Source organism: Mus musculus, chromosome 4, assembly GCF_000001635.26.
Source record: "Mus musculus strain C57BL/6J chromosome 4, GRCm38.p6 C57BL/6J".
Classification (NCBI taxonomy): Eukaryota; Metazoa; Chordata; class Mammalia; order Rodentia; family Muridae; genus Mus; species Mus musculus.
In genome coordinates this window covers 136,746,281-136,768,747 of record NC_000070.6, presented here as the reverse complement: position 1 = coordinate 136,768,747, position 22,467 = coordinate 136,746,281, and the positions used below count along the sequence as shown (strand labels likewise).

General features: G+C 52.5%; 1 protein-coding gene across 7 annotated transcripts in view, besides 1 other annotated feature; it reads left to right on the top strand.

Moving 5' to 3' along the window:
* Positions 1-22,467, top strand: part of Ephb2 (Eph receptor B2) — a 188,791-nt gene that overhangs the window by 67,579 nt on the left and 98,745 nt on the right. The gene's annotated exons all lie outside the window — the stretch shown is intronic.
* Positions 9,947-14,426: an enhancer, noted in NCBI's record as "VISTA enhancer mm1494". NCBI's record gives its function as "enhancer in: midbrain (mesencephalon)[3/4] | nose[3/4]" and the evidence as "EXISTENCE:transgenic organism evidence [ECO:0001131][PMID:17130149]".

The window sequence follows — 22,467 nt, the reverse complement described above, 5'->3', positions numbered from 1 at the left end:
ATGCACTGTATGTGTGCCTAATACCCAAAGAGTCCAGAAGAGGGCGCCAGATCCTCCAGAATTAGAGTTACAATTGTGAACAGCCGGATGGGTGCCGGGAACTAAACTCAGTCCTCTGCAAGAGCAGCTAGTGCTCTTAACCATTAAGGCACCTCTCCAGCCCCCTGTTGTATCTTTTTTAAAAAATTGTATTTGTTTATTTTTAAGGTATTAAAGTTGAGCCAGGGTCTTACATATGCTAGGCAAGCTCACTGCAACTGAGCTATATCCCCGGCATACAAGTTCAGTTTTATACCCTTGGAAAGAACACAGCCTTGGATGACAGCAGAGATGGGGACAGGGATACAACACCCAGAAATCAATTGCTCATGATGGTTGTTTATTCATTCATCAAACTCCCAAATCTTGTGCAGAACCTCAGGCGATGCGGGGTGGGGGTGGGGTGGGGGTGGGGATGCAGCTTCAGCCCCATACTCTGGGCCTCACAGTTCTTGGAGGGAACAGACTTGTGATGAACAAAGGCTGGAGACAGAGACCCAACACTCGATTTCATTGTACTGCTTATGCAGGTGGGTACAGAACGGTGTAGGAAGTGACAGGAGGTGTCTTAGAGGCCACGATGTCTGAGATTGGTCTGGGAAGAGAGATATATTGGATAAGGGAACCCAAAACTTCCAGAGGATGGATCTGCATGGATCAAGTCCTGAGGACATGAGTCGGCTGGGCCCTTTGCAGGCCGGGATGATCTAGGCAGGATTGAAGGGTTCAGGGGGCTCTGGGAGGAGCTGTCCTCTGAGGGTGCTCAGCCAAGGAGGTACCTTCCTTCATTCATCTATTGCTGCTTAGCAGAACCTCCCAGGACTTAGCAGGCTGCAGTCAGCAGGTATTACTAAGTGGGTTCTGAGGGGCAGAAGTGGTCCAGCTGTGACTCTGCCTGCCACCAGCTACGGCTGCAGAGTCACTGTCCAAGGAGGGGGTTTTTTTGCCTTGATCCCTCCTGAGGTTGTCACCCAGCCTCTCACATGCACATAGACTCACCCAGAGAAAGGACCCAAGACAAAGGTAGTATTGTTGTGCATGTATGCATGTACGTGTGTGTGTGTGTGTGTGTATACCAATGCACATGAGCATGCATGAGTGCTCAGGCCAGAGGACAACCTCAGGTATGGAACCAGCCTTTATGACAGGTTCTCCGAATTGGCCTAGAGTTGGGCAATTAGGTTAGGCTGTAGATGTGGCAGCCACCTGTGGTGCAGTAGGAGAGGCAGGGAGGCTCACACAGGAGTGATGAGCCAGTGTTCGCTCATTCTTTTACTTCAAGGATTGTTGGCTTCTCTTGTGGACCAGAAACAGCTGGCAAATTGCTGAAAACACAGGTGTCCAGGTTTGGCTCCAATCTCTCCCCTGGTCACATGACTCTGAGGCAAGCCGCCTTGATATTCTGTCCTAAGACTGCTCAGACACGCAAGGGGAGAGATAGCACATAGATAGACTTGGATGGTAGATAGTCACAGCAAGTGGATAGAACCTAGCGGGGCTGCTGAAGGTCGAGAAGATGAGCACAAACCTAGCCCCGCCCCTACCCTAAAAGCCTCAACAGAAGAGGGGAAGAGGTCTCGGAACAGATCCTCCCATCAGCCGAACATGATGTGGGAAAAGAAAAATCTCTTCTCCCTCCCCCTTTTCCCTCACATTGATTTTAGAAGATAAGGCTAGACGCTGTCTTCCTGGCAGGGGGGCAATAGGTAGCATTGCCACTGCCCCAGGGTGTACATGGTACCTAACAGAGGGGATCTATTACTATAGCACCGAGTGCCTTATAAAACTAAGAGCTAAGTGGGTTCAGTCTATCTCCAGAGCCTACTGTATGCAGTGCATACAGAGGGAGCCAACTATTCTGCCATCGGTTACTGAGTACTCTCTGCATACCATAAAGCCCTTTAGCAAACAAAGGTTGAGTACCTACTGTGGGTCAAATATATACCAGTCACCTGGGCCACGCAGAAGTGAGCCACACAAACCCCAAGAGCGTTTAGAACCCTGCATCTTTCCAGCACTTAGCTAGAATTTAGTCTGGGTAGGAAGATGGGGAAGAGGAACGGGGAAGGGAAGGGTTAATGAACAGACTAGTCAGTTCGGAATGAGTACAGAAGAGATCCCGGATGATGGCGGCGATCCACAAAGCACCCGCCCCAAGTAGGCTTCTCAGATGTTACTTGAGCTGCTGTGGGCCTTCCCAAGAGGACCCAAGAAGACCATCCCAAACTGAGAGGACCAGAAAAACTCTGATGTTGAGGGCTGGGAATGTAGCTCAGATGGTAGAACATTTACCTAGTGCGTACTGAGTCCCCAGACTGATCGTACATATTAGGACATACCTCGAATTCCAGCACTCAGGAAGAGGGGCCAGGGGACAAGGAGTTCACAATCATCTCTGAGTTGACCGGCATAGTAAAATACACCTTTCATCCCAGCACTGCAGAGGCAGAGGCAGAGGCAGGTGAATCTCTGTGTGTTCGAAGCCAGTCTGGCCTACAGAGGGAGTTCCACAGAGTAGTATGCAGTGTGTAGACCTGCCTGAGGTGAGCTCCATCCTGGGGAGGCACTGAGAGGACGGTATCTATGAGGAAGTGATGCTGGCATTAGTCTTGAGGGTGAGAGGAGAGGATGGAGGGGACTGTGTGAATAAAGACACCAAAATGTGGCCCTGTGGGGTAATGGATTGCTCTGCCAGCCATCTTGGGCAGAAGCGTGGCTCACTTGATGCCACTGCCGGCTGGTGGACTGGTGCAGCCTTTTAACATGTTGATACAATGTCTTCATCTCCGAAGTTAAACTATTCAATTAAGTTACAAACAAAAAACCAAAAAAACAAAAAACAAAAACAAAAAACAAAAACCACCCTCAAAAGATTGTAAGATGTTTTAAGTTTATTCATTTGTGTTCAGACACATTCACAGCTATACTGGGGCACAGTGGTCCCTGAGACTCAGGTTGAACACTCAGGTTGTCTCTTCCTGATTTGTTGAGTGCCTGATCTGCTCCCACCCCTGCAAACGCATACCAGGTGGTGACCCCTGCACAGAAGCCCTCCTCCCCCTCCTCCCCTCCTCCCCCCTCCCTCCAGGACCTAGCCGGTGTTCTTCTCTGTGGTTCCCACCCAATGCCATGGGTCTGACTCTGACTTGTGGCGTGTTATCAGTTTGGTTATAAAGTGCCCTGTCTTGTGTTTCTATGGATTGTCTCTATCTCCCTGTTTCCCTTTGTCTCCTCCTCCCCACCTTAGCCCTCACCCAGTTGGCTCTCTAGCTTAGCTGCCTTTGGGAGCCCTGTCCTTCCCAGTCTCACCTACAGTCGATGTTTGGGCACACCCCCTGTGAGCAGGGTGGGCGGCTGCTCCCCATGCTGGGAAGCTGCACACACGGGCTGGTTGGTTGGCTCCCGCCAAGACCCAGACTTAGTAGCTTCTAAGCTTTGCCCGTGCCTTCCCTGCCTCACGCCCTGCCCAGCCCTGCTCCTCCCAGACCCTGGCCTCTCCTTGACTTTGGCTTTAGAGGCCTTCTTTCAAACCTCCCTCTTACCATGTGACCTTGGGCAGGCCACTGATCTGTTTTCTCATCTGCAAAGCGTCTCACAGAAGGGCTGCCCTGTAGAGCCAAATGCCTAGCAGTTTTAGGAACTAAAACAGGGACTTTTACAAACAGTCTTGGGTGGTGTGTTGATTTTTTTTTTTTCTGAGACAGGGTTTCTCTGTATAGTCCTGGCTGTCCTGGAACTCACTCTGTAGACCAGGCTGGCCTCGAACTCAGAAATCTGCCTGCCTCTGCCTCCCGAGTGCTGGGATTAAAGGCGTGCGCCACCACCACCCGGCAATTTTTTTTTTCTGTGATGAGCTTTTGATTTTGAGGAAACGATAACTTTTTTTTTCTTTATCACAGAAACACTCTAGGTTATTTGTAGGAACTTAGAAGTTACTGATAAGCAAAGAGGAGAAAACTAAATCTTCCCATGATCTGTCAGTAGGGAGGGCCCTTGCTAACAGTCTGGAGGAGAGCCTTCCATATATACAGACAGATCTTTACACTTTGTAAATACATGTAACCCAGGCTAGCCTCAAACCCACTGTACTTGAACCCAGGCTAGCCTCAAACCCACTGTACTTGAACCCAGGCTAGCCTCAAACCTACAAACAGTTCTACTTCGGCCTCCAGAGTGTCAGTCTTACAGGCGCATGCCACGAAACTCATACCATTAATATTTAAATAATTATCTGGTTGTTTTCTTTTTATTTTTTATTTATTTATTTATTTTTAAGACAAGGGCTCAGGCTGGCCTTCAACTTGCTAGGTAGTTGGGGACGACCTTGAACCCTGATCCTCTTGCTTCCTCCTGCAGATGCTGGGATTACAGGTTTTTGCCACCACACCTGGCTCTCATGGATCTTTTTAAAGAAAAACAAAACAAAACAACAAAACCAACAAAAATGAACCACTGCTGAATCTAATCAGCTACATAATGATAAGAGTGGAACCTAGGGCCTTCAGCCTCTAAGACAGCACTTCACCACTGGCCCCACCCCAGCCTAGGAGTTTTCTGTCTTCATATTCCTGTCCCTCTCCCAGACACATTACATGTATAGATGGGTTCTGGCTCAAATGAGCAGTTACCAGTGTACCAACACCCTACTGGGTGTTCTACCCTATAGGGTTTATAGGGAGCTGGGGGAGGGTGGCTGGCTGGGGGGAGGGTGGTCTTTGCTTGCACTGGGTGAGCTTTCCTGGTCTGCATTTGTTTAGGAGATGCCTCTGACATAGGGCTGAGAAGTCCCCGGACTCTTCTCACAGCTTTGGACAGGCATTGCCAGGTGACCCGTTGGCGCCTTTGCCGCTCTGCCCCCCTCCCGGCAGTTGCTGCTCTCTGCCTGTGGTCATGCTCACCAACAGGACTATTAGGTCTGTGGCTTTGTTTTCTGTTTTACTCCCAGAATCCTATGCTTGTTGGGAGGGGAGAGGTGGGGGTAGGGAGCAGGGGTCCTCTCGGGCCCTGGGATGGTTTTCTTCCAAATCTGCTCTCAGCCTCAGCTTTTCCCTCGGAGACTGACCAGTGGCCCACATGTGGCTGGAGGAGTCTGGAGGAGGAGCCTGGCCAGTCTAGGGGTGCGTAGGAGGGAGGCAGTAGCCTCAAGCACTCGTTGGCTTGGTAGGAGGGGAGATGGGGTGGGGTTGGAATGCTGGGGGAAGGGGGTAGGGTCATGGGTGACCTCTGCAGACCTCTAGACTCAGCTCAAACCAGGACCACACAGCCCAGCCTTTAGGGAGTGGGGAGAGCCTGGATGGATTAGATGGGGCAGGGATCCTGGCCAGCACTTGAAAGTTGTTCAGGCCCTCGCTCTTAGAGTCTGGACAATCAACTTCCTGTACTTCCTTTTCCTGTCCACTCTCGGGTCCACCAGTCTATCTACCATCTTAGCCTTCTGAACACCAGCTTTTTTCTTGGTAGGGTATATGTGTGTGTGTGTGTGTGTGTGTGTGTGTGTGTGTGTGTGTGTGTCCTGGTACCCATGCACACCTGTGCATACACGCGGAAACCAGAGATCAGCGGTTTCTTCAACTGCTCTCTATTTTTTGAGCCAGTGTTTCTCAGTGATGGGCTGGACTGGTTTGGTCCACAAGCCCAGGAACCTTCCTGTCTTCCCCTCCCTAGCACTGAGGTTATGGGCACAAACCTCCTCACCTGGCTTCTGACATGAGTGCTCCTTGTCCTAACTTAGGTCCTCATGCTTAGGCCACTTCCCTGTCCCCTAGACTCCCCTTTATAACTGTGACCCATGTCATCTCCCTGGTTGTGGAGCCTCCACCCTCAAGAGTCTATGGAGAGCAGCCAGCAGGATGTGAAGGGAGGGATTTCAGCTCTCTAAACTGAGAAAGAGGGGTGTTAGACCTGATCCAGTCCCCCACCTCCTGTGACCCTAGAGCTCCTGGTTTGGGGGAAAGGGAAGAGCTGGGTAAGTGAGTGCTGAGGGTGGAGATAAAGGGTTTAGGATGTAGGACTTCTGGGAAAAGAGCAACCAGGAAGACTTCCAGGTGGAGGAGGCCATGGTGGGCCATTTCTTCCAGTTCAGAGAGTGGTGGGTAGAAATGATCCTACGGGTTGGGGGAAGCCCTCCAGATGGTCACAAGACCTCTCTCTCTCTCTCTCTCTCTCTCTCTCTCTCTCTCTCTCTCTCTCTCTCTCTCTCTCTCTCTCTCTCACACACACACACACACACACACACACACACACACACACACACACTGTCTTGGCTAGTCTTTAGCCAGAGAAACTACTTCAGGCCTTCAGCCAACAGTACCAATACTTACCCAGTGCCCCTCTCCCGCCCAGACCCCTTGCTAAACTTCCCATCAGATTTGGAAGCAGAGACGGGGCCACCGTGGGACCCCATGTGGGCAACAGTCTCAGAGCTATGATCTCATGACCTCCCACATCTCATTTCTTCCGCACCGGTGGTGTCTCTTGCTGACCCCTCTCCTCCCTGTGGGTTGCTTCAATTTTAAAGAAAAAGACTCTGAGGTTCAGAGGAGTTCTGCAGCTGTCTAAGATGACATACGCATGATGGGTCGGGCAGCCTTGGCTCAGGCTGGCTGGAATCGGAGCCATGTTCTCTTATCCTTTCGACCTCACGAAGCTGCCCCTGACCCAGACAGCACCGGGGTGACAGGTTTGGGCCAGGCTGCCTCCTCCACAGTGCAGCAGGCTCATAAACTGCTGGAGACATTCCCTTCCCTCCGGCCCAGTGCCTTTTCATCTGGCCGGGCCTGGGATCTGGCGAGAGAGGCCCCCGTTTATTGAGGAAGTTTATGCATTTAACAGTTTAAGCCTTTCTAAGCCTGTGGTACAACAGGATTTGGGAGCCGTTAACAATGCTGTGTGGTTAAGAGATTTTCATTGCTCCGTAGCAGCTGGCTCTGGGCCCACTGGCCTGTACTGGCCTCCGCCCCACCCTGTTGGGGTGCCCCCTCCCTAGGGGCCTTTGTCTTCGAGTTCAATCCTTACTGTATCCCGCCCACCCTCCATCCTCTCACCCCAAGCCTCCAGGTATAAATTTTAAACCTCACAGAAGGAACTGATGCCCAGAGAAGGAATAGGAATTGCCATAAGAGACTTGATCTGGGTTAACAAGAAAGCTCAGTAGGTAAAGGTGCTTGCCACCAAGGCTAAGGACGTGAGTTCGATCCCCAGGACCCAGGTAGTGGAAGGAGAGAACAGACTCCCACAAGTTGTCCTCCCACTTCCCGGCATGTCCCCTGGCACGCAATCCTGGGTACATGTATACACACACCAAGTTATTAAGTAAATAAATACATGTGATTTTTTTTTAAAGACAGACTTCAACTAAGGTTTGGGGGAGTCCCTTTCCTCACCCCAAATCCACCTGGAATGAGGGTCAGTGTACGATACCGTTAAGTCCTTGTTAGCAGACTCACAAAAGTGCCCAGATACCAACTTGATCTGTTCTAGGCTTGCTCGGTGGAAGCGGGGCTCAGCAAGCTCACTGCCTTCCAGGTACAGAGCCTGCTGGGGTCCTGGTAAAACTTCCTCACTGTGCCTGCCCGGTGCTTTCTCTGCACTGTGGTCACACGAATCCCATGTGCACTGTGTTTATTTCCTGACACCCGCCTGGCTGCGGCAGAGCCTGGGGGCGCTCTGAGTCATCAACCCGTACCCTATGAGATGCTTTGATCTTAATGATGCCCACGTGCTTGCTTTTTGCCATTTTGGAGACAGGAAAACCGAAGTCAAATTGCTGGACACTTCGTGAGGTCAGAGCTGGGACTCAAACACAGCAGGCAGCCTCCCTGGCCTGGGTGTTCCTAGCATCTTGGCATCTCTATGGTGTCCAGCATGGAGCACCCCACTCTATTGTGCTCCCTCTTAGGGGCTTGAATCCCAGAGCTCCCCCAAGGCCCAAGAAGGACTGTGACTGGGTAGGAGGAAGACTGTCTCCAGCTTAGTGAGGCTTCTCACACCCAGAGTCCTTGTGTCTATGTGAAGGTCTGAGGGTAGAATTGGCAGTCTATGGATAATCCCCCAAACAACTGAACTGGCCTGTGGCTGGGGGTCCCTCTGAAGGGTGGGCTGGTCTGGAGACACCTAGCTTCTAATAGCTCTGGGCGATGGCTGCTCTGCCGAGCCCCCTTTCATTATGGCTGCTGTGATCCCAGGGGTATTTTCTGGCCGTGGTAACATGACTGTCACCCCAACCTCATAGCCATACCCACCCCCATTTCAGTCCCATTGAATACCACACGAGCATAGTCTCTTGTTCCTTTGTCCCACTGCCCCAGACCACAGGAATCGGAGACAACTATTCTGCTCACCAGCTGTGTAGCTTGTACGCATTGACACCCAAGTGCCCTGCGCCTTCAACTTGGAAAGCTGAGGCAGGATTGTGAGTTCTAAGCCAGCTTGGCTTACACAGAGCCCAGACCCTTCATCCCATGGTCCTCCCAAGTCTGTCTCTCTCATGGACTCTGTGAGGTGCGGATTGAAGGCCCTGGAAGAACTTAACAGGGCTGGTGAGATGGCTCAGTGAGTAAGAGCACCCGACTGCTCTTCCGAAGGTCCGAAGTTCAAATCCCAGCAACCACATGGTGGCTCACAACCATCCATAATGATCAACTCCCTCTTCTGGAGTGTCTGAAGACAGCTCAGTGTACTTATATACAATAAAAATAAAAATAAAAAAAAAAAGAACTTAACAGACATTGGTCAAGTGCTCACCAACCCTTGGCCTGGTACACACACACACACACACACACACACACACACACACACACACACTGATGATTTTTTTAAATATATTTATTTTATGTGTATGTTTGTGTGCCATGCATATGCAGTGCTTGTGGAGGGCACTAGATCCCCTGGCACTGAAGTTACAGATGGCTGTGGGCTGCCATGTGGGTGCTGGGAATCAAACTCAGGTCCCCTGGAAGAGCAGCCAGTGCTCATAAATGCTAAATCATCTCTCCGGTCCACAGTGCATCAAATTTTACTGAATCCTTTATTCACAATAAGGCGGACTATGGCATAGGAAGATTTGGAGGCTCAGAGAAGTTAAGCAAGCAGCCCAAGGTTACACAGCTTCTGGAGGAGAAGTCAGAAATGACCTCCAAATCATGCTCTCTATTCATCCTTCAGGAGCAGGAATGTCTTTATCTGCAGTTTCGTCATCAGTCGTTGTTGTTTGTTTGTTTGCGTGTTTTAAATTGTTTTTACAGTGATCTCATATCAGTCTTGGCAGCTCTGAGAGAGAAAAGGGGCACCACCCTCCTTTGTCAGAGGCTTAGCATACGGCAGGGAGCTGCCCCGTGCTTCAGCACCAGCAAGGGCCAGAGCTGGAACTAAGATGGAGTTCGCAAGGGGCTTCCTTTCTGAAGCTCCAGTCATGCCTGTGGTGTCCGACAACGTCCACAGGACCCACCTGGGGCCGGCATTTCTCTCGAATCCCATGAAGCAGTTGACCATGGAGGCCACCAGGGATGCCCGTGAGGCCGGTCCAGCATGTGTTCCCCTGCCCTGCCAGACGCTTGTGAGAAAGGGACCTAAGATCTCCCTAGAGCATGCTCCTCAGCCCTCTCCTGCCTCTCAGTGCTTCGTGGCAGGTCCCTACTCCTGTCCATCATTGCCTTTTTGAAGTCCCAGCGCCAAGCCCTTGACTTCTTCTCCCTGGAGCCTAACATCCGGTTCCGTCCAGTTCCATCATCTTTCCTAAAGTCCAGGCTGTCCCAGCAACCTGCCTACCCCCACCTGCTCCATCCGTCCAGCATTTCAGCCAGAGGGCTCCCCCGAATGCCATCTGCTGAGAGTACCCCAGGATCCTTATCTAGAAAAGAGGCAAGGCCAGTGTCCTAAATCAACTTAGGAAGCCCTGGGTGCTTTGCGCCCGTGCTTCAGTGTCTTCCTCGGACACCCTGTCCTCTGAGGTCCTCTTTGCTCAGATAGCCAGCCACACATTCTGTGTGTTTTCGGGATGTGTGTTCTTGTTTATTCGAGAGTACACATGCATATGCCTGTGGAGGTCAGAGGTCAACATCAGGTGTCCTCCCAAATTGTTCTGGGGCGTGAATGTAGGAGCATGCATGTATGCACACACAATGTGCACACACACACACAAGTGCATACACATGCACATGCTAGCTGGCAGGTGTGTGTGACCTAATACCTGGAACCCGTGCAGGATGCTGGATGTGGCAGAGCACAGCCTTCAGCATGCTGCTGGAGCAGTGAGACCCTGCCCCAAGAAGGAAGAAAGAGACACCCGACCGCCGAAAGTTGTCCTCTGACTTCCACACTGGCGCACACCTGCACATGCCTCCACCTCTGTCTCATAAATAAATAGTAATTTTAAAAGTGTTTGGTGAGCTCAGAAGACAGGAAGAAGATGGTGATCTTGCTCCAGGGAGGGATCTGCAGGCAGAGCCTGGCCAAGTTGCTAGAGAGCAGGATCGTGTGCACGTATCAGGGAAATGTGTGCTGATGGTGTCCCCTCAACTGCAAGCAAGCCTGATATGCAGCATAGGCCAAATGTGAACCTGTATCGTAGCCTTGTGTTCTCTAGTCAGGATGCTCTTAGTGGGTGACACAGGAGCAGCCCATAGGGTACCTAGGTGCATAGTAGGGCCCTACACCCCTTAATCTGGGACCCGGGTGAAGCACTTTGCCCTTCAGCTCCTTTCCGGAACTCTGTGTCCGGAGCACAGGTAGAATGACTCTTGGCTACTAATCGCTCTTGCTTCTGCCTGGTGCCCACGGTCCTAGAGGAGCCAACAAGGAAGCGGTGAGCATCTGGGGACAGCATTTCCACTGTACCCTGCACACTCAGACACCTGGGAGTCAGATCATGGGAAGGTCTGGCAGAGTAGACAAGCATTTACTTTCCGTAGAGGCAAAGGCAGGTGGGTGACATCTCGAGACATCTCAGTTACTTACACTTCTGTCCTTTCCATCCCGTTCTGCAGAGAAAGCAAGGACTTTGCTCCAGGCTGCACACCTAGCAGATGGCCATTTCTTAAACTCTGGTTGTTAGATAGGAACACCAGGTGTGGCCTGCACGGAACCTAGGGACCATGCCGAGCGTTTATAGTCCCCTGTAGCCCCAGTAGATTTTGGTCCTGGGGCCTTTGGAAAGAGATTCTAACCAGGCAGGCTTTGCAAACCCTGACTGGTACCCATAAGGGTTATACTGGCTCCTTAAGAGGAAAACAGACTCCTGTCTCTCTCACCCCATCTCTGTGTGATGGGCAAACTTGGAAGGCTCAGGAGTGCTTGCTGGCATTTTTTGCACTGCCTGGACAGGCATGAGAGCTCTGGGAACCCCTGAAGCCCCACAGCCGTCTCCCTGGCAACCTGGGCCCTTAGCTACCCTCCCCCACTCACTTCTGTCAAGAGTGTCTGTCTAGGGGAGTTCCCCAGAGACCCAGATCAATACAGAAGAGCCCCCTTCTGCATACGTATGTGCTGAGCCTTCTGGGAGCATGTTTGTGTACCCACATGTACAAGCCGTCCACTACCCCAGCATCTGCAAATATAGCGAATCCCTGGCCTGTGTGTCAGGCATAGGCTGCTCACATGCCCTTTACTGTGTGAGTGGCTCTGGAGCGCACTGTGAACCATGACAACCCATATTCGTGTCTGCCTGGCTTTGCCTTGCACATGTATGTGCAGGAAGGAGCACACTCATGACTGCTGAGTTTGCCAGACGTGTATGGATAGGAGCATGTGTGTCCATTCTTTATGGGATGCTGTCAGGGTCCTTGTGTGTGGTGCTGCCACACAGGCACAGGGAGGTGTCTGCACAGATGCACACCCACCGACAAGATCTTTATTTATTCCTGGGTCCGTGTGTATATTGTATCAAGCCAGACATAATATACACGCACTTGAAAATAGGTATTTGTGAGTATGTGTGCGCTCACTGACTGAGGTAGCATGCACATGCATGTGTGTGAGATAGAGACTCTTTCAGGGGCCAGGATGTCAGGGCCATCGATTTTTCTGTCGCTTAGAAATTCCCTTTGAGTTCCTCCTCTTGTCTCTTTCATGAGCCAGAGTCAGTACAGCCAACATTCTTAAAGCAAACAAGGCCTGCTTTGCAGCAAGGCTGGTCCCAGGCTGCCTACAGCCCCTACTGGCACTCTGTGTGTGTGTGTGTGTGTGTGTGTGTGTGTGAGAGAGAGAGAGAGAGAGAGAGAGAGAGAGAGAGAGAGAGAGAGAGAGAGAGAGAGAGAGAGAGAATATGTGTGTGCTTGCACTCGAGAGCATATACACAGAGCCCATACAGGAGAGCACACAGGTTCCAGTCCAGACTCAAACCTTTTCTAGTTCCTTACTGACCCTCCGGGTCCCTGTGAGATAAAAAGGCACGGGGGTATAGTCGTCTCTGCCCAGGCCAGGGATGGTTCGGCCGTAGTGGAATGAATAAAATCCTTTTGCTTTCGGTATTGAGAGATTCTGTACAGGCATGGGCGTGTTGAGAAGGGCGGGATGCATGAATTGCCCCTGCCGAGGGCCCTTTGCTCCACACCACCAGGCAAGAGCAGCTGGTGGTGTCCTATTCCACGGAAGAGAAGACTAAGGCCTACAGCCCTGGGAGGACCCGCTGCATCTCCCAGGGAGCAGGTGGAAAGCCAGGAGCCCATGTGGCTGATTCCCGAGCTTCCCCAAATCCATCTTCAAAAAATCCACATCCCCTGCAGCAGGACCCGAATGCCATCCAGACTCCATTCAGCGGAGAGGATGGTGACCAAGCCCAAGACCCAAACAAGTCATGGGAGGTGTAGGAGAAGCCGGCCCTTGCGCTTTCCTTCCCCTTCCCCCTCCAGATGGGCAGCCCCTCTCGGGGGTCCCCTCCGCCCCCGCGGGCTGCCGTCTTTGTGGCCCGGGAAGAATGCCTCTCTTTATATCCGGACGCCCCTTCCCTTTGATTCTCCTCTCCATAGCGTTTCTGCTGACCTCTGCGTGTTGCGAATCCAATTAGAGGCGCGGAAGGCGAGAGTGACAGCCGCGCCGAATCCCGCCTCGGCCCCTGCGAGCACGCTCGGCCGAGCCGCGGGCGGCTGGGGCCTGCTTGTCATGCTGGGCCCAACGCGGGGCTTTGTGGGGATTAGCTGCCGGGGGTGGGGCGCTCCGCAGATGAGACCAGGAGTGACGCTGGTGAATGTCACGTCCCAATGGAGAAGAGAAGAGGGGGGCAGCTTGGGGGGGCGGTTGAGTCCTGCTTGGGGAAGAGGAAGGAAGGGGCTGGAGACAGACTAGCCTTGGAGGGGAATGGGCCACCTCCTGCAGGGGGCACTTCGGGAGGCCGGCTGGAGTTAGTTAGGTTTATTTGCTTGCTGATTTGAAGCTTGGGTAGTGGAGCCGGCTGGCGTGTTGAGGGCTGTTCACTGTATGGTGGAGGCAAAGGGGAAAGCAAAATTCCTGCTCAAGACGGGCTTGGGAGCATTGACTGGTTACATCTTGAATTTTCATTTGCAAAGCACTTTGCGTATGGCTCAGAAGGGCGAGTCATGGGAGGGCTGATAGACTTCTTGACACTTCTGCTTCTGCCTTAGTACAACCAGAAGCCCAAACCAAACTCCAGGCCCTTCCCCCAGACACCTGGGTAGAAAGTTGTCTCATCCAGGCCCACAACTGAGAAAACCTAGGCTTCCAGATGAGAAAGATCTGCCTCAAGGATACAAGGGCAGCTCCTTGCTGAGCCAGCCTTTTTCATTCCTCTCCCTAGTCCCTACCCCTGTATCCCTAGACTCATCCACAATTCCCTGGATATCCCAGAGGCCAGTCCTAATAAGTTGATGTGATCCTCAAAGCAAGCAGCCGGGGGGTGGGGGGGGATCTATCTGGCGGAATGCTCAGTCTAGGGTCCAGCAAACACCCTACAGTGTGCCAGGCTATTGGGGATGTACCAATCCAACCTGGCCCCTACCTCCAGGGATTCATGGTGGGGGGAGACAAAGAGACCCAGTGAAGGGAAGACAGGGTTTCTTGAGGGAGATTGAAGACAAGGAGGACCCACAGGACTGTCTAGGAGGTAGAGATGGGGCCGAATCCAACATGATCAGCCCAGAGATCTTCTTGGAGGAAAGAGTATCCCAGCCGAGACGCAGTGGACAGGCAGAAATAGCCTGGGTATTCAAGGCTTGGGAGACAGGGCAGGTGTGGGGCATCTAGGGGTGGGTGCGTGCCCCCCTATGCTCATTCCACAGCTGCCAAGGTTGGGCAGGGCTCACCCAGCCCGTCGCCCCAGCAGGCTGCACAGCTGTGGCCACCCACAGGGTATGGCTGAGTTGGCAGCCTTTGAACACCCAGGGTCTTACTAGAGAAATAAGAGTCACCAAGGGGTGGGACAGTGGGTAGGAAGCCACAATGTGGTTGCAGAGACGGCCGTGTCCTAGCATGCTGCCTGGCCTTCAACAAGCCTTGGGTGTTGGGATTACACCCCATCTTACAGTGAACAAACAGTAGCCACGTCCATGCTCAGGACAGGACCTGCCCGTGTGCTGGGTCTGCAGGAGATTATTACTGCAGACTTAGAAACAGGAGGCGATCTGTGGGTAGAGAATGGACAGATGGGTGGAAGGATGGTGAATGAAGTCCACCAATTCTCCCGTCTCCCCTCAAATTATTTACACCACTCCCATCCTGTGAGCACAAGATATATTGAATATGAAACAAGCCTGCAGCTTGGTTCTTAGGGTTCTTGGTTCTTAGGGATATAAACAGGCAGAGTTTGTGGACCCAAAAGAGCTTGCCCTCCTGCCCACACCTGCCTTGGCTCGGGCATACACCCCAGTCATACTCTGAAACACTCATGGTACCCAGATCCATCTCTTCCCAGCTGGCTCCTAAGACTTGCTTCTCCTCCTGTCCCCTCCCATTCTCCATCATTCTGCAGACCCCACACGGCCCTGTATGGAATTAGACATTTTTCCCAGCCAGATTTCCATTCTTTCAGAACTTGACCCACCCTCCCTCCTCTCGTGGCCTCCCTCGGTTTCCCCCCTTCTCTTTTGGGGTCTCCCCAAAAGGGTTTCTAGACAACCTTCCTCTCTCTGCCTCCCCAACCTGCTGTCTCTCCTCCATCTATATTCCTCTCAGCCCTTTCCCCATCATTTCAGAGACTCTAAGGAGCTGCTTGCCTACTCGGGCAGGCCATGGCCTGGGGAAAGTTGTAGCTGCTACATAGAGCATCCATGCTCTGTATCCATACTGGGGCTAGGATGTACCCCAAGCTTCCCTTGAGGAGGGGCATGGTATGCTCAAACGTGAACGCACACACGCACGCACGCACGCACGCATGCATGTACCCGAGTCTCCTTATCTTCAGATCAGACCTACAAGACGGCTGGCCAGGCCTGTGTCTCCCCAATGCCCGTGTGCTGAGTGTTTGCTGACAGTCTTGTTTCAGCTCATTTCCAGTCCCCTCTGTGCCCTGACCAGGCACAGACCTCTTCTGTCTCTGTTTATCTCACGTGCCACAGTGGTGGTGGGAGGTGGGCCTGGAGGGCCCCGTGTGAGGTAGGCCAAGCACCTGTGTCCCCTAGGACATGTGTAGAGTTCAACAGAGGCCCTGAAGAGGAAGGAAGAAGCTTCGGTGGCCTCCATTCCCACAGTCCCATGCACAGATGAAGGGAGGACCTGCCCACCCCACCCGGGATCCTGCCAGGGATGCCCCGCTCACAGCCTTGTGGGTTCTGAGGTCAGAGGATAGAACAAGAGGCCAAGAGCCAGGCAAATGAGAGACTCGTCCATGGAGGGCATCTTGCTCGGGTTTCTCCTCAATTTCCTGGCTTACTGCAGAGCAGAAGAATACATACCTTGGAGATGAGAGTGAGCAGTAGTCAAAGGAAGGGACCACCATGCCGACACATATTAGAGACAGGTTTTAGACTGTCCCATAAATCTCAAGCTGGGAAGATGGCTCAGTCAATAAGGTGCTTGCCAGGCAATATGAGGACCTAGTCTTGTTTCTTGTTACCATCATATAACAACACTCTGACAAAAATACCTTGTGCTCAGAGGGGTTACGGCCCATTGTAACGTGGAAGCGGAGGTAGCAGTACCCAGTGACAGTCAAGCAGAGAAGAGCTGAGTGCACAAGGCCTGTACTCAGTCTGTGTCTCCACTGTCTAGGACCCCAGGACCAGAAACGGTGCTGGGTGCTATTAGCAAAGTGACATTTCCTCTCAGTTAATATAATCAAGACCATCCTCCACAAAAGAGCCCACAGGCCAACCACACAGCCTCTGCCTGACACTCTCTTTCCAGTTGATGCTACATTGTGTCAAGTTGACAACTGACACCAGCCCTCACACAGGAGGACCTAAGTTTGTATCCACAGCTCGCACATTCAAAAGCTGCACACGGTTGGTCATACATGCCAGTAATCCTAGTGCTTGAGAGGCCAAGACAGGAAGCTCCCTGGAGCTTCCCTGGCCCCCAAGCTCCAAGTCCTAACCCTAACCCTAATCCTAACCCATCTCAAAAAATAAAATGAAAAGTTGTAAGAGACAAGCCCACTACCATCACACACAGAGGCACGTCAGAGATTCATTAACTCAGGTCCCTAGAACAGGCAGCTGTTCCTGAACACGGGTTTCAGGGGATCGGCATCTATTGCAATTGACGGTTAAGGGAGGGGACAATGGGAGGTCCTTGTGCTTTACAAAGAGTCTCTGGTTAGTTATCTGTTACTGCTGCAGGGTTCAGAGTCACATCTCTGATGGCCAGCGAGACCTGTCACTCAGGTCCCAGTCTTTTGTCTTGTCACCAAGTGCCACTGTTTTTGTTTCCTACTTTTACAAGTTGCTGAGCATGAGAGAAGGGTCCATTCCCAGTGTTCTACAAGCATGCTAATATGTAGGTAATTACTAAGGGAGTCCAGGGGGACTGTCGAAGCCTGTGCTCCTCGTGGATGCTGGAGGTGATGGGGGGGGGGTCACATGGTCATGGGAGCAATGGGTGATTGTAGCCAGGGTGATCTTGGAGTCTGCCCTTCTCCTTGCCACAACCTCAGAGCAAGAACCTGTGCATCAGAGAGAGACAGAGACAGAGAGAGAGAGACAGAGAGAGGACCCACATTGTCTGTCTGTCATCCCAGCCCCATGCTGACCACGTGAGGGAGGTCTGGCCTGTTGATTCTAAACAACACTGGCTGCTCAAGCACCTGTCCTTATTTGTGACCAACCCCTCCTTGAATAGATGAATGGAGGATCACAGATCCAGAGTCCAGTGTGGGGTGCAGTGTCTCCCAACCTCCCAGAGAACTCCTCAAGGTGGGGATCCCTCCCCTCCCCTTCTCTGACAGCTCACTTGGGCCCTCCTATCAGGGCTTCCCCCCTCCCCGCCTGCTGCCAAAGAGGCTGGCCCCAGATGCTTGCCCCCCCTGCCCCTCCCTCCACCTCTCTCGACCACCCAGGCCAGCCAGCTGGAGGGGATCAGACACAGGGAGCAGCCCCTCTCTCCTAACCACCTCAGACCCAGGGGTCATGATGGAGCTGGGAGTGTGTTAGGGGGTGGGGGTGCTGGGATTCTGGTTGGTAGGGGCTGGGGTGTGAGAACCAGACAGGTGTATGCGTCTGTGTGTGCACTCACACGCATGCACGCACGCACGCAGCATGCACGTGTGGAGAGAGGCTCACTAGCATGTGCGTGCCTGCTGTGGGGGCTGCAGGTGCTTCTGAGGCTGAGCCTGGTGTGAGAAGACAGAGAAGACAAAAGAAGGAGCGGCCGCCTGGGGTGGGAAGCCAGCCCATTTGTATGCACGGGGAGCAAGAGCCGGCTGGGCAGGGCTGCTCTTCTGAGACACCGGCTTCCACAGAGATTGCCTGCCAAGCTCCCTGAAGCCGAGCAATCTTTCCTTACCTCCCTTTGTGTGTGTGTGTGTGTGTGTGTGTGTGTGTGTGTGTGTGTGTAAACTGAGGCAGGGGGGAGTACTTCGTGACGGGCAGATCTCAGCTGGACCCCGCTGGCCTCCTGAATCTTTCATTTCGGCCCTCCCCACAGAGTGCCTCTGGAGACTCCAAACTCTGGGTACAGAGTTGAATAAAAGAAGCAACGACCTTGGCTTCAGAGTGGCCATTACAGGATCCATCAGATCCTCACACAGCCTGTAAAAGATGTGCCGCTCTGGTCCTCCTCTCATGGGTGGACAAATGGAGGAAGCACAGAGAGATGAAGTCACCGGCTAAAGACTGCACAGTCAATAAGCCGCAGAGCCAAGATTTGAACCCAAGCCAGCAGGGTTTGCTCATGTTTGGGGCTGCAGAGGTACAAACAGGATACTTTGCCGTGATAGGAGGAGCAGTAGAAATGCCAGGTTAATGTTTCCAGAGTGAGTCCTACCTTCCGGAGTCTACACCCGCCTGCTGAACCTCTAAGACATGAATGCTGTCACCACTCTGTCCCCAAAAGAGCCAGGAGCACTAACCATGCACACATCGAAAGTGCTGCACTGTGTTTGCTGCGTGGGTGGGTGTGTAAGGGAGGGAGGGGGGCCGAGCTGGCTCCCTGGCACAGTCCCTCTGGGCCTGTACTTCACACACACCCCCACCCTTCCAGCAGGCAGGTGTTGGCCGAGCCCTCCACGGGGCCAGGCCCCACAGGGACAAAGCCGAAGGCGCCCAGACCCAGTGCTGGCTGAAGCTGCTCACGGGCTGGAAATCTCTTTTGTCAAAGCCCGCGCTGCCTCCAACCTCCTTTAATTAAAGACAATTACTGCTTTCAGCCCCTCTGCACAGCTCAGCTCCCCTGTTTGCAAACACACAGCTGCGGGTCCTTTGTGGGGCCCCCCTCGCCACCCCCAGCTCGGCTTCCCCAGAGACACACAGGGGTGCCTTTATTGCCATCGTGGTCCTCAGAGGCGCCTCTGAGAAAACAGGGGTGGGAACGGGTTCCCTCTATTGGGGGGAGGGTGCTGCATGATGGTGACCCCCACACACACTTCTTTGAAGAACAGCCTGTAATGTCGGCTCCAGCGGGTTACCTTCAAGGGACACCACCTTTCTCTCTCTGCACCCTGCTTGATGACATTGGGACACCCCTGTTTCATCCTCCAGGACCCTGTGTCCTAGCTGGGCAATGAAGAAACACAAGTGACCCAAATACTGCTTTAGGAAGGGATGAAATGGAAGACATGGATTTTTTTTTCTTCTGAAACAGGGTCTCATTATAGCCCAGGCTGGCCTCAATTTGAGACAGGGTTCTATGTGTCCCAGGCTGGCCTCAAGTTCAAGGTCCTCAAACTCCTCATTCTCCTGCCTTTGCATCCCCAGTTCTGATCCCAGATATGAGACCCCACTCCTGGTTTTATGTGGTGCTTGGGTGTGGACCCAGGGCCTCCTTCCTACTTGCTGGGCAAGCACTATAGCAACTGAGCCACACCCCAACCCCTCCTTCTGTAGCGGGAGAAGGAAGTGTTAGGCATTGAGTTGGGAATTCCCTGGGGAATCACATCTGGGGTCTTACAAGGCCTTGGCTCTGCAGGCAGGCTGTTGACTGCCAGGCTATCATCCGACCCTCTTCTACTTTGGAACCTAGTGATCCCCAGAGCTGGAGACACTGAGGCTTGTGTTCAAACAACCTCGCATGAGCTTCTGCAGAGAAATAGGAAGCTCAGAGCTTAGGGCCCAGGCCTGGGATCCATCTGCCTTTCGTCAGCTCTGAGACCATTTCCTGCAGCCTGGGTTGTTTCCCATGGTGCTTCTGCGGGGCCTTTCAAGTCCCCTGGCACCTCCAGACCCACTTCCTTTGACCCCCCTGGCCCCAGCCTAACCGGCTTCACTCCATGTCCCAGGAAGAGTTGCAGAAGCTTCAGTGTCTGCATTCGGGCCACAAGGATGGACCCTTGGCTTAGCAGCTTCCAGGCCCCGGCTGGCCTGGAGGGTTTGCTCCACATCTCTGAGAGAGACAGTTAAGTGGGGCTTAGGCTGGGGTGCTGAGGTGCTGAGGTGTCTAAGATCAGATGAGCTTCTCCTAAGATGATTCCCCCCACCCCCACCCCAAGGAGTCAGTCTCCATGAAACTGTGGTCTTCATTTGCCCTTGTTAGAATATGCTGTGTTAATTTACATAACATATTATACTATAGGCATTTATTCCTTTATTTATATACCAGCCAGAGGGTTCAACCATCTCTCTGCAAAGTATGTGTGTAATTATTCCCATTTTACAAGTGAGGAAACTGACTATCAACAAGGTAGAGCCCAGAGACACAGAGAAGGCAAGATTTGAACCCGGGTCCTTCTGACTCCAAATATCTACTTCTTGTCCTAGAAGTAGCCCCTTCCTTGTCTTGGAACAGATAGGGCACTGTGTTGGGCATACAGTTTTAGGCTAAGGGGGTCCAGAGTGTGCTGTGAGGCTGATGTATCCAGGCTCAGAGATGAATGAGAGTGAGACCCCTTCCCTGTCCAGAGCAATTGTGCTAAAAGTCAACCCTGCCCGAGTTTGAGTCCAAGGGCAGTCTAGCTGTCTTGACTTGGGTCTGAAAGTAGTAGGAAACAAAGCTTTGCTGGGCTTTGACGATTCAATAGGAGTCTTCCAGATGGAGACGAGTCAGAGGGTTTTCCAGGGAAAGAATTCAGAGTGGACATGGTGGTGTGTGTGAGAGGCATGCAGCCTGCCGACACTTCGGCCTGGATGCTTAATAAGTTTGGTGGAGTTGGAGGCTAAGATTGATCCAGGCAACTCTTATCCTGGGGACCAAGACACTGACCTAGGAGGAGAGGTCTGGGAGATGGGAATGGGAGCCCACGGCAGCCAATGTGACCCTGTGTCAGGAAAGACCATCAACAGACAGGACGGGTGCCACGCCTGTCCTGTCTTCAGTTCCTTGGGCCTCCTGGGAAGTGAGGGGTGAACTGACTGTTGGTCCCCTGCGCTGGTTCCTGCTGCTGCCTCCAAGCTCCAGACCCACCTGTCTGTCATTGTCACTTCAAAGTCTTGCCACTACTAACTCACTGTGTGCTCGAGGCTAGCCCCTTCACTGTAGGCTTCAGTTCCCCATGAGTCCAAGAAAGAGCATGGCTACAGATCACTCACGGTCCCCTGTACCATGTTCCCGAGAAATGTACCCGACCCTTCTATTTCTGGTAAGCTAGTCTCCTCTGAAATGTCACTTGATGCATCTTCCCCACGAGGTGGAGGGATGACAGCCCTAAGAGTAGACTTTCAGCCATTCAGATACACCTAGGAAGGCATGCTTTGGGACAGGAAGCACTATAGCTCCCCAGACCCACCTGGCCCCATGACAGCTTCCAAGTGGCCTCCTATTAAAAGCCCTCTTCTCTGTCCTTGAAGTGAGGTGACAAGGGCCTACACCACAGGTCAGAACAGTCTATCAGTCAGGTCTGAGCTTGACCATTTACTATGTGTTCTTTGCTTTCTTTGAGCCACCATATCCTCACCTGTAAGATGGTGGGATAAATTCATGTTTCTTAGTTCTAACTTTGAAGGAACATTTTGCAAAGGACTTTTCTAGCCTATACCTTGGGCCCCAAGGCCAAGTTCAGCTCCCATATGTGTGAGCCCTGCACTGGATGCAGATTTTCATCCTGCCTCTCTGCTCAGTTCTCCTTTGCCCCCGAGGTCCGCAGAGAAGTCAGCATTCGCTCTGACAGCCCCACTGGACGCAGGATACCTAAGAGGGTCCAGGGCACATCTCAACGGAAGCTAGCTTTTCCCCCACTTGCATTCAGTATACTGTTCACAAACAAATCTGTCTTTTATAGTGGTGAGATAGGGAAAGAGCCTGCAGGGCTCAGCCCTGCTTCATTGTGCAACCTGGGAGGAGATTGGCATCCTCTTGGGACCCCTGAATGCTGGGGAAGACAAGCCGCACCTACCTCTCTATGCACAGGAAGAGCAGGGCACCAAGGAGGCTTGGATCCCATTTGTAAGTCCTGTCATTCTGTGGGTCTTGCCTGCTCCAAAAAAAAAAAAAAAAAAAAAAAAAAAAAAAAAAAAAAAAGGGCCTCCTTACTAGGATGGTGGGGCTGGCCCTGCCTGAGGTTCAGAAATACTGGGTGGCACCTAGGCTCACTCACATGCCTGTGAAGTCACAGGACACACTTTGTTTGACAAATGAACAAATGAGGGAGGACATCACAGGCTCTGAAAGTCACAAGGCAGGTGGCACTCAGAGAAGTGCCAGAGCCATGCAGCCAGGCCAGGGGGACTTTAGAATAAGGGAAGTTGGGGACTATGGACAGTGGGGTGTTTAATCCAACATACTGAGGTTCCAGCCCCTGAGCACAGGGCTATGGCATCGAGGCCAGCGGACCACCCACGTGGAGTCAGACCCTGGTCTCCAGGTCCTTATCGTAAATAGTGTGTGGGACAATCCTGAAGATTGAGGACTTAGCAAGCCTGTCTAGAATCACTCTACCTTAATGGGTAGAGGCGACGA